Here is a 9,853-nt window from a genome sequence, read left to right on the forward strand (position 1 = left end):
ACAGTTGTAGACTAAAAGTAGTGTACTGGAACATATCATGAAATAGACAGTCAGTCTATGTCAGCATTTAATCATGTTTAAATGTGTGTCTTGGTCTTAAATGTACAGGACTGAGGCAAGGTATGTGTTTGGTTCTGTACATGTTTGGTTCTGTACATGATGCCTATAATCAATTGCTCTTAAATCAATCGACACAATGCACATGTTGCCACAGTGAAACAATGTGACTTTGTTAATTGCAACATATCCATTTATAGCCAAAATAACATCAGACACTGCTGTTGTAGGCTACCCTTGAGCAAGGTATTTAACCTGAACTGCTTACAGTAATATTAGTAGATTGTATGTCAAATGGTGCATGTGAAAATAAGACGGTATTGTTTCAACACCGCTCTCCACATATCAGTACAGTACAGGTACCTGTTCCTCGCAGTTGAGGAGTTCCCTCCCCCCTTCTCACACACACACAAACACACCTTTGAGGAACAGAGAAATGTACAGAGACAGTGTCATATTTAGAATTTGCTGGAAAAACACATCATACAGACTAACACTGTTACTATATGTGGAGACAGTGAATGGCACATCATTTGTAGATCCTGTGAAAGGCACTTTGCACTATAAATGAGTCAGACAACTGAGAGAATGGTTGAGAGAGGGAGAAGCAATATGTAAGGCAAGTCATGCAGATGGTGAATTAAAAATGCAGATATCGGTTGTATAGGTGTGGTTACCACTCTGCTGACAGATCATGGGAATCAGCAAGCTTGCTGTTTACCCATCTCTTATGTCAATTGTGACTAAACTGAATGGCACATGACAGTTTATAAAGGAAAATTGAAAATTACCAATATTACCAATAATATTACCAGTAATGTACATTTACAGCCAGTCATTTCTTAGCTCAAATGTATTTCTTGGGACACTGCTAGTGTTAGGTTCTGTGTTTTTTGTTGTCTCATTTTTATCTAAGTGGTTAGCATTTCCGTGTTTTATTACCCTCTCTGCTCACTGTAGTCTATCTGTCAGTTCATTCATTCCCTGTCATTCGTTTCACCTGTCTCCCACTTCCTGATTGTTTCCACACCTGATTGTAATTCCCTCTCGTTACCTATGTATAAAAAAAAAAACCCTCTGTTTGTGCAGTTAGCTGCCAGATTGTCATGAGCCTTAGCAATACTCGCCAATGTTATTTTCTGATTGACTCCTGTTTTGTTTAAGACCTCCGTCTCTGGACTTACCCTTTTGTTCTGATTTGATCTATTTTGGATTTTCCTTTTGTTCGGACTGCCCGTGTGTTATCAACCCTTTGCTTGTAGCATCGGCCATGTACTGGATTATCACTGCTGAACCTGTTTGGTTGTGTACCGACCCTTTGCCTGGACTCTTTTTTGAACTGACTGATCTGTCACTACTCTTTGCTGGATATCGACCCCTAGCTGTCTGACCTGTGCTGAATTTAATGAAGACTTTAACGTTAACTTCTGTGGTCTCGCTCTTGGGTTCAGTGTTCTGATTCCTGACAGCTAATTAAAATGTCCATTCATCATGAGTGTACTTGTAAATGTATTGCATTCTTTGTTTGTTTTTGGACTAAAGATGGATATCTCGGCTTTTAATGAGTCCTGAAATAAATCCTGACCCTCCCAATGCTGTGGAGGGGAGTCCGGAACAGTCTGGGAGCATACTGGCTAATTGCTGTAAAGCACTCTTGCCATTTTATTGTTATGTTCAAGATTGAATATGTGGCTGCTTGTTCTGTTTATATTTCTACATATTACACTTGACAGCAGAATAATTGACAGCAGAGAGCTTTTCCATTTTTAGAATGATGTTTTTATTGACCTGGGGAGACTGTTTCCTTTTGATAATTCAATGAAATAGGTTTTCACTTCATTGAATTGTAATTTTATACACTAAAATGTAATGAAAAATAAATCTGATCATTGTTCATGTCCACTTTCCTGATGGGCATAGCCATAAAGATTACAATAAGATTCATGGTCACTCAAAAGCGACTCATACCATATAAGACACATTTTGAACTACCCGTTACCATAGCTGTTGTAGTAAATCTTGACTTAATATGTACTTCGATTTATAACCTTTCTTTTTCTGCCTGCAGCAAGCTGATTTATTATTGGATCAATCTATGTTCTGGTTCATTCACCCCAATTTCTTACCATATGTTTGTCTTGTGTAATGGATGTACAGGGTGCAGTCTACAAGTCTATATTCAATTTCAGCTATCACAAATTCACCTTATGGCCATTTCATAAAAAACATTGGACATGGAAAATAATCAGTAGCTTCAACATGCAAATAAAAAACAGGGAGTGATTTATTGCAAGATGAAAATAATATGACATTGGCAGAATTCCTTCTACGTCTCCTAGCCGTTTTCACACATTCTGTTTCAGTGAGATTCACCCTCTGACTACTTTCTTCCATTATGGCACCATTCTTAGTTTGATATTTGCGCTGATGGTGAGTCATTTTGTGTTCCTCTCACCCGTGTTTATTCTGACCCCATTTAACTTGTGATGTCACTCATCCATCATGCTCATAGAGCAGTGATATCACTCACATCATGCTCACTGGTTGGTTGGGCTTCAGAGTGAACAAAAGGCTTGGTGAACAAAATATGGTGGTGGAACAAGAGAAATGGAAAGAAACCTTTCTTTATGTGGTTTGACACTGTCTCTCTTGACTCTTCCCCAGTTAATATAGCTGGTTAATATAGCTGGCTGAAATGTGTTTTTGGATTTTGGGTCATTGGTTGACTTCAGTCTATTAATCAAAGGCTGATAACCTGGCTGCTCGTTTCAGTTTACTGCAATCCATGGCAGCAGCATAGCTATATTGGCATATATTGGCAAATACTGGCATAGTTGGGCCTGCATAAAACTAGGTGGGTCAGAACTACCTGGACAAGCATTCACAATTGGTTGTCATGGTTCAGCCAAGGTAAATTGGTGTACCATGATACAGTGGCTTCAGAATTGCTTCAGCTGGCCAAACCATGTTGAGTACGGAGCTGGGCTGAACTGGTCAACCAGCTACAAGCTATTACAAAACCAAACTTGAGCTGATTTTTTCAGCAGGGAGGATCAGAGATTACACATTTCCTGTGTCAGAATCATAAAAGGAGCAGTTTTATATTAATTTTATATGTGAATTTAGATTTAAGTAATAATAATAAAAATAATAATAATAATAATAATAATAATAATAATAATAATACATTTTATTTGAAGTGGCGCCTTTCTAGACACTCAAGGTCATCTTACATTGGGCAAAATACAAAATAAACATGGTAAAAACATGCAACATATCCAATTAAAAAGAATTTACAATGAACATACAATTCATATCAAACAAACAGACAGCAGACAGAGATACAAGAACATGTAAGGGAAGGAAACAGTCAGGGATATGCAAGTGAGAAGTTTTTTGAAAGATGACAGTGACTCTGTATGGCGGATGTGTATGGGTAGAGAGTTCCAGAGCCTGGGTGCTGTAGAGCTGAATGCTTGAGCACCCATAGTAGAGAGTCGGGTGGTGGGGATAGACAAGAGGCCAGCTGAGGAGGGACGGAGAGTGCGAGTTGGGGTGTAGTTGTGAAGAAGGTCAGAGAGATAGGGGGGTGCAAGGGTGTTCAAAGCCTTGTATGTGAGTAGGAGGATCTTGAAATCAATGCGCTGTTGCACTGGTAACCAGTGTAGCTGAGTGAGGATGGGTGTGATGTGGTCATGAGATTTTGTGCAGGTGAGGATTCGGGAAGCAGAATTTTGTATAATTTGAAGTTTGTTTGTGAGTTTGGTGGGGAGTCCTGAGAGGATGCTGTTGCAGTAATCCAGCCGGGAGGTGACAAAGGCATGGATTAGAGTTTCAGCACTGGTGTGGGAGAGTGAGGGGCGGAGTCGGGAGATATTGCGTAAGTGAAAAAAAAGCAGTCCTTGAGATGTTTTTTATGTGGTGACCAAAGGATAAAGTATTGTCCAGTATGATGCCATGGCTTTTGACTTGTGTTGACAGGGGGACAGGGAAACCATCAATGGTTGTCAGGAAGCTGGGTTTTTTGGACAATGTGGATTTTGAACCAATGAGCATGATTTCAGTTTTATTGCGTTGAAGGAGGTTTGTAATCATCCAGGTTTTAATGTCATGAAGACAGCTGAGGAGGGACGGGGGACAGGGGACGGGGGCAAGGGGACAGAGGGCCTGGTTGAGATATAGAGTTGCGTATCGTCTGCATAACAGTGGAAGTTGATGTGATGGTAACGCATGATACGGCCAAGGGGGAGGAGGTAAATGATGAACATGAATAAATGAATAAAAATGAATCTAGCCTACCTCTCGGCGGACTGAATAGTTGCAAATAACAAAAAGAGGAGACGTGTATAGATTGGCTACTTCACTGGTGAGCTGGGTTTGCGATAGATTAGTCTTGGTGGCTAACCATGAAGCTAGTGGCTAGCTAGCATTCGGTAACATTAAAGTATTTAGCTGCCGTTATTAGCTAGCTAACTAAATTCCATTTCGTACATCAGCTGGTGGGCCAAGATAACTGGGTCACACTGCCCAGCACTACTGCTTATATATTTTGGAGATTCTACTGTCTCATTTCCTCTCCTGAACAGGAAGCTTATGTCTAGCTTGCTGGACTTTCAGAAGACGAGAGATGTCTAATAAAAATAAAAGCAACAATGAGTTGATGTGTTTGTGAATATGCGTGCTTAAATGATACAGAATTGTGCTTCCTTCCAGGCAGGCTAGAGATGGAATGAAATCCACTGATGTTAGCAGTGGCTAGTGTCACCAGCTATATGGCTTGTGTGGAAAGTGACTACTAAAGCAGATGTTTTACAAATCATATTAAGGCCCGGACACACCAAACCGACGGCCGACGGTGGCGCCCTGTCGGCCGAGTCTTTCCGGTGTGTCCCGCACGCCGACACTCCGTCGCCGTGTTTTGGAGGGCTCCGACGCCCCCGAAGCCGTCGATGAGAGAGAGCTCTCTGATTGGCTGTCCAGCTAGCGAATCAGTGCACGAGAAGAGAAATGGAAGCGACGAAAGCAAGCCATTCCAAAGTTACTATCACTACCAGACATAATTTTCGATTAGTATTACTAAATAGCGAGAGAACAAGGAAATTGCTGCAAACTGTTTGTTGTGAGCGAGACAATGGCTGCTTCTAGATCCAACGCAATGCAAACGCATTCCCCGGTCTTCCGGTTTCCATTTTTTGAAAGACAAGAGTTATTACCTCTCACACAGGCGCAGAACGTACGTGCAACTCGGCCGTCGGCGGGCCGTCGTTGCGGTGTGTTTGGCACAGCCAACATTAACGACGCGTATCGACGCAAGGCGATCTTTTTCGGCGCTCCGCGGCCGACCGTCGGTTTGGTGTGTCCGGGCCTTTAGACTGCGGTTTACATTACATTGCTATCACAACATAGTCTGCAACGGCCATAACCATTACATTGCTATCACAACATTACATTACATTACATTACATGGCATTTAGCAGACGCTCTTATCCAGAGCGATGTACAACAAAGTGCAAATCAAACACAAGAACAAGTGCAAAGAGGACCTGAGAGGACAGTACAGTTCCGAGTCCTAGTGTAAACATACAGAAAATCAGAACCCTTGAAGAGTACAATCATCTTTCAAACTAGCATACCACAGTTGGCAGCTAGAATACAACAATATAACAGCCAATAAAAAACAACAATACCTATACAAGTAACAATATCTATACAATCTATACATAAGTGCCATTACAGTCTAATCATGGTGGTGAGTTGGGGAGGGAAAGGTGTAGCCTGAAGAGATGGGTCTTCAGTCTGCGCTTGAAGGAGGACAGAGACTCTGCAGTTCTGACATCCACTGGGAGGTCATTCCACCACCGTGGGACCAGGACAGACAGCAGTCATGAGCGTGAAGTGCAGGTGTGGCGAGGAGGAGGCGCCAGACGGCACGAAGTGGCAGAACGGAGGGGTCTTGTTGGTGTATAGGACTTGATAAGGGATTGAATATATACAGGGGCTGATCGTTTAATTGCCTGGTATGCGAGCACCAAAGTTTTAACTTTGATGCAAACCATAACAGGCAGCCAGTGGAGGTTGCGGAGCAGGGGGGTGACATGTGAATGTCTGGGAACATTGAATACCAGACGGGCTGCAGCATTCTGGATGAGTTGTAGGGGTCTGATGGCAGATGCTGGAAGGCCAGCCAGCAGAGAATTGCAATAGTCCAGGCGGGACAGGACCATTGCTTGAACAAGGAGCTGAGTGGAGTAGGTGGTGAGAAAGGGTCGGATTCTCCGGATGTTGTTCAGGAAGAATCTGCACGCCCGGGTCACCGTAGCGATGTTCTCGGAGAAGGATAGCCTGTTGTCCATCACCACTCCAAGGTTTCTTGCACTAGGGGATGAGGTCACTGTGGTATGCCCCAGTGAGATGGAGAAATCATAGAAAGGAGAGGTTAAAGCAGAGATGAAGATTACCTCCGTCTTACCTGGGTTGAGCTTTAGATGGTGGTTGCCCATCCAGCTCTGGATGTCTCTCAGGCAGGCGGAGATACGGGTAGAGACCTGTGTGTCTGATGGGGGGAAGGAGAAAAAGAGTTGGGTGTCATCGGCATAACAATGATAGGAGATGCCATGAGCAGAGATAACAGGGCCAAGGGATCTCGTGTAGATGGAGAAGAGGAGGGGTCCGAGGACTGAGCCCTGGGGGACTCCTGTAACAAGGGGGCGAGGGGTTGACACTCCTCCAGCCCAGGACACCTGGGAGGACCGGCCAGAGAGGCTAAGAGGATGGAGTGGTTGACCGTGTCGAACGCCGCAGAGAGATCAAGAAGGATCAGGACAGAGGAGAGAGAGGTTGCTCGTGCAGCCTGAAGGGACTCATTAACAGAGAGGAGTGCAGTCTCCGTCGAGTGGCCAGGTCTGAAGCCGGACTGGTGGGGGTCCAGCAGGTTATTCTGTGAGAGGAAGGAAGAGAGTTGGTTGGAGGCGGCTCGTTCAATGGATTTGGATAGAAAAGGAAGGAGAGATACCGGACGGTAGTTTTGAATGCAGGAGGGGTCTAGAGTGGGTTTCTTTAGGAGCGGGGTGATGTAGGCCCTCTTGAATGATGAGGGAAAGCAGCCAGAGGACAGAGAGGAGTTAACAAGGGAGGTGACAAATGGGAGGATGTCAGGCGTGATTGCCTGAAAGAGGTTTGAGGGGATGGGGTCCAGGGCACAAGTAGTAGGGCGGTGGGAGAGCAGGAGGTGAGACACATCAGCATCTGTAAGGGGACAGAAAGAGGAGAAACAGGGGGCAGACACAGAAAGGGAGGCAGGCATAGAAGTGGTGGTGGTCGCGAAGGTGCTGCAGATATCTGCAACCTTCCCGTCAAAAAATACCACAAAGTCATCAGCAGTGAGCAAGGACTGAGATGGTGGGGGAGGTGTGCTGAGGAGAGAGGAGAAAATGGAGAACAGTTGACGAGGGTTAGAAGTGGAATTCTGGATTTTTGTTTGGAAGTAATTTATTTTGGCAGTGGTGATAGCGGAGGAGAATTCCACCAGGAGAGACTGGTAGGAAGACAGGTCCGATGGGTCTTTTGATTTCCTCCACTTCCTCTCAGCTGCACGTAGGCTGGCCCTGGAGGAACGTAGAAGGTCAGAAACCCATGGGCTGGGAGGGGATAGACAACATAGTCTGCAACGACCATAACCATCTACAGCAGGGGTCTCCAACCCTGGTCCTGGAGAGCTACTGGGTCTGCTGGTTTTTGTTTTCACCTTAAAATCAGCACCTGTTGAGACCCAGGTAACCAGGTGAGGTGAGTTAATTAATTAAATTAGAGCAGTTGATTATAGTTAATTGCAGGGTAAGAACGAAAACCAGCAGACCCAGTAGCTCTCCAGGACCAGGATTGGAGACCACTGATCTACAGGGTGTCCGCCGGTGAAAAATGAATAGAAATTATTTTCTGAACCCTCCTAGATCAACGATAACGTTTTACGAAGACTCAAAAGGTATGCCTTACTTTTCTAGGCGTGTTTCCCGGACTATCCCTTAGGAGGTGGATTAAAGGTAGGCTACAATAGGTAAGGTTTGTGTGTTAAAACATTGTTACAAGACCATTCCATTGTAAATCCCTTCCTATCACTGAAAAAGGCTCACTGACATGTTGACTCACCCTCTGCCAGTGTTTATAGTCCTTAAATTTGGGTTTCAAAGTGCACATTTATAGGGCCATCAAATGTATCAAAACATTGGACAGCAATTAAAGCTCAACTGCCACAGCCAATGGCATTCTGGGGGCGTATTCTGATTGTTCGTGTAGCTGCCAAAATTGCACTCCAGACAAGCAATCATTGAAACTCTGTGTACTATTGCTTATTATCCAAGCAAAGACTACATATCTAGTTATAAAACAATACCAGTTTGTTATCGGTAGCAACAAACAAATTAGCTTTAGTTAGTTTAGTTACTTAGTTAGCTTGACGGATTTACAATTATCCTCTTACGATAAAATATAGGCAATACGAACATAGTAGCAATTGCACAAGCGGATATTTGTACATTCAGGAAGCTAACTAGTAATCTCTCATTTGCTTGTTATAGTAAACTGGTATTGTTTTCTAACTAGATAAGCAATAGTATCCAGAGTTTCAGTGATCACTTGTCCGGAGTGCAATTTGGGCAGCTATATGTTCCTTTTGTCTCTTCACGTGTTCAATCATCCATATACCTTTATTTCTCTCAAACTGTAAGTTGCAGTTGCATCATTTGTGGTAGACTATCATATCTTAGTTATATATCCAGCTAGTTACACAGCCAAATAACTTGCTTGCTCACAATATAGTTGGTTGGCTAAAGTGAAAACTATGAATAGTGTTGTGTAGCACACCAAGTCAAGATCTCATAAAGTCACTTGTTTGGGGAACATTTTCTTACTAGAACACTACGAAAAAACGGCAGGCTCTATTGCGTTTGTCACTATCAGCTTTCCGAAACAGTGCACGAGAACACTGAACAGTATAATAACGATTTATATTACACGTATTTGTCATGTCATCTTTGTCATGGTGCCTTAAATGCCATTGCAATCATAGTTGATTTGCTAGAAGCCCCATCTTATTACTGGTGTAATTCACTATTTTCTCTGGTTGGCACCAACACGCCAAACGCACCAACACGAAAACAACATAAGCTATTGCGGAAAAATCACTTTGGGAAATATCATTTAAAAGGCAATTAGGCAACTTGTTCAATAAAGTGCAACATGCATCTATCGTAATGTACCGTTTTATTCTTTGCATGAAAACACGGCTAATAATGTGCTATTTTAGTAACATTATTACCCAACTACAACTGTGGAATTATTAGTGTACATATTGCTTAAAGGTACAATAGATAATTTCGGACTTCTAACGCTCAATATAGGAATAGCAGCAACAAACACCTTTAAACCACAACACTGTTTATCCCGCCCCCTTCTCTGTAAATGCGCGGACGTTGAAACGCCATTGGCTGTGGCAATTAGAACCTATTTTCAACCAATGATCTTGAATTATTGTACGGTTATGGGGCCGTCAACAGTACATCAACAGTACATTTTGAAACCCGAATTTAAGCACTATAAACACAGGCAGATGGTGAGTCAACATGTCAGTGAGCCTTTTGCAATGATAGGAAGAGATTTAAAATGGTCTTGTAACAATGTTTTAACACAAAAATCTTACCTATTGTACAGATTGAGATGAAACTTAGAGCAGTTTACTGCGCTTAACAAAACACAAGTAGTTATTACACAATTCCAAACGCCAGAGGGCGGACGAGTGCTT

Source organism: Conger conger, chromosome 9, assembly GCF_963514075.1.
Source record: "Conger conger chromosome 9, fConCon1.1, whole genome shotgun sequence".
In the NCBI taxonomy this organism is placed as follows: Eukaryota; Metazoa; Chordata; class Actinopteri; order Anguilliformes; family Congridae; genus Conger; species Conger conger.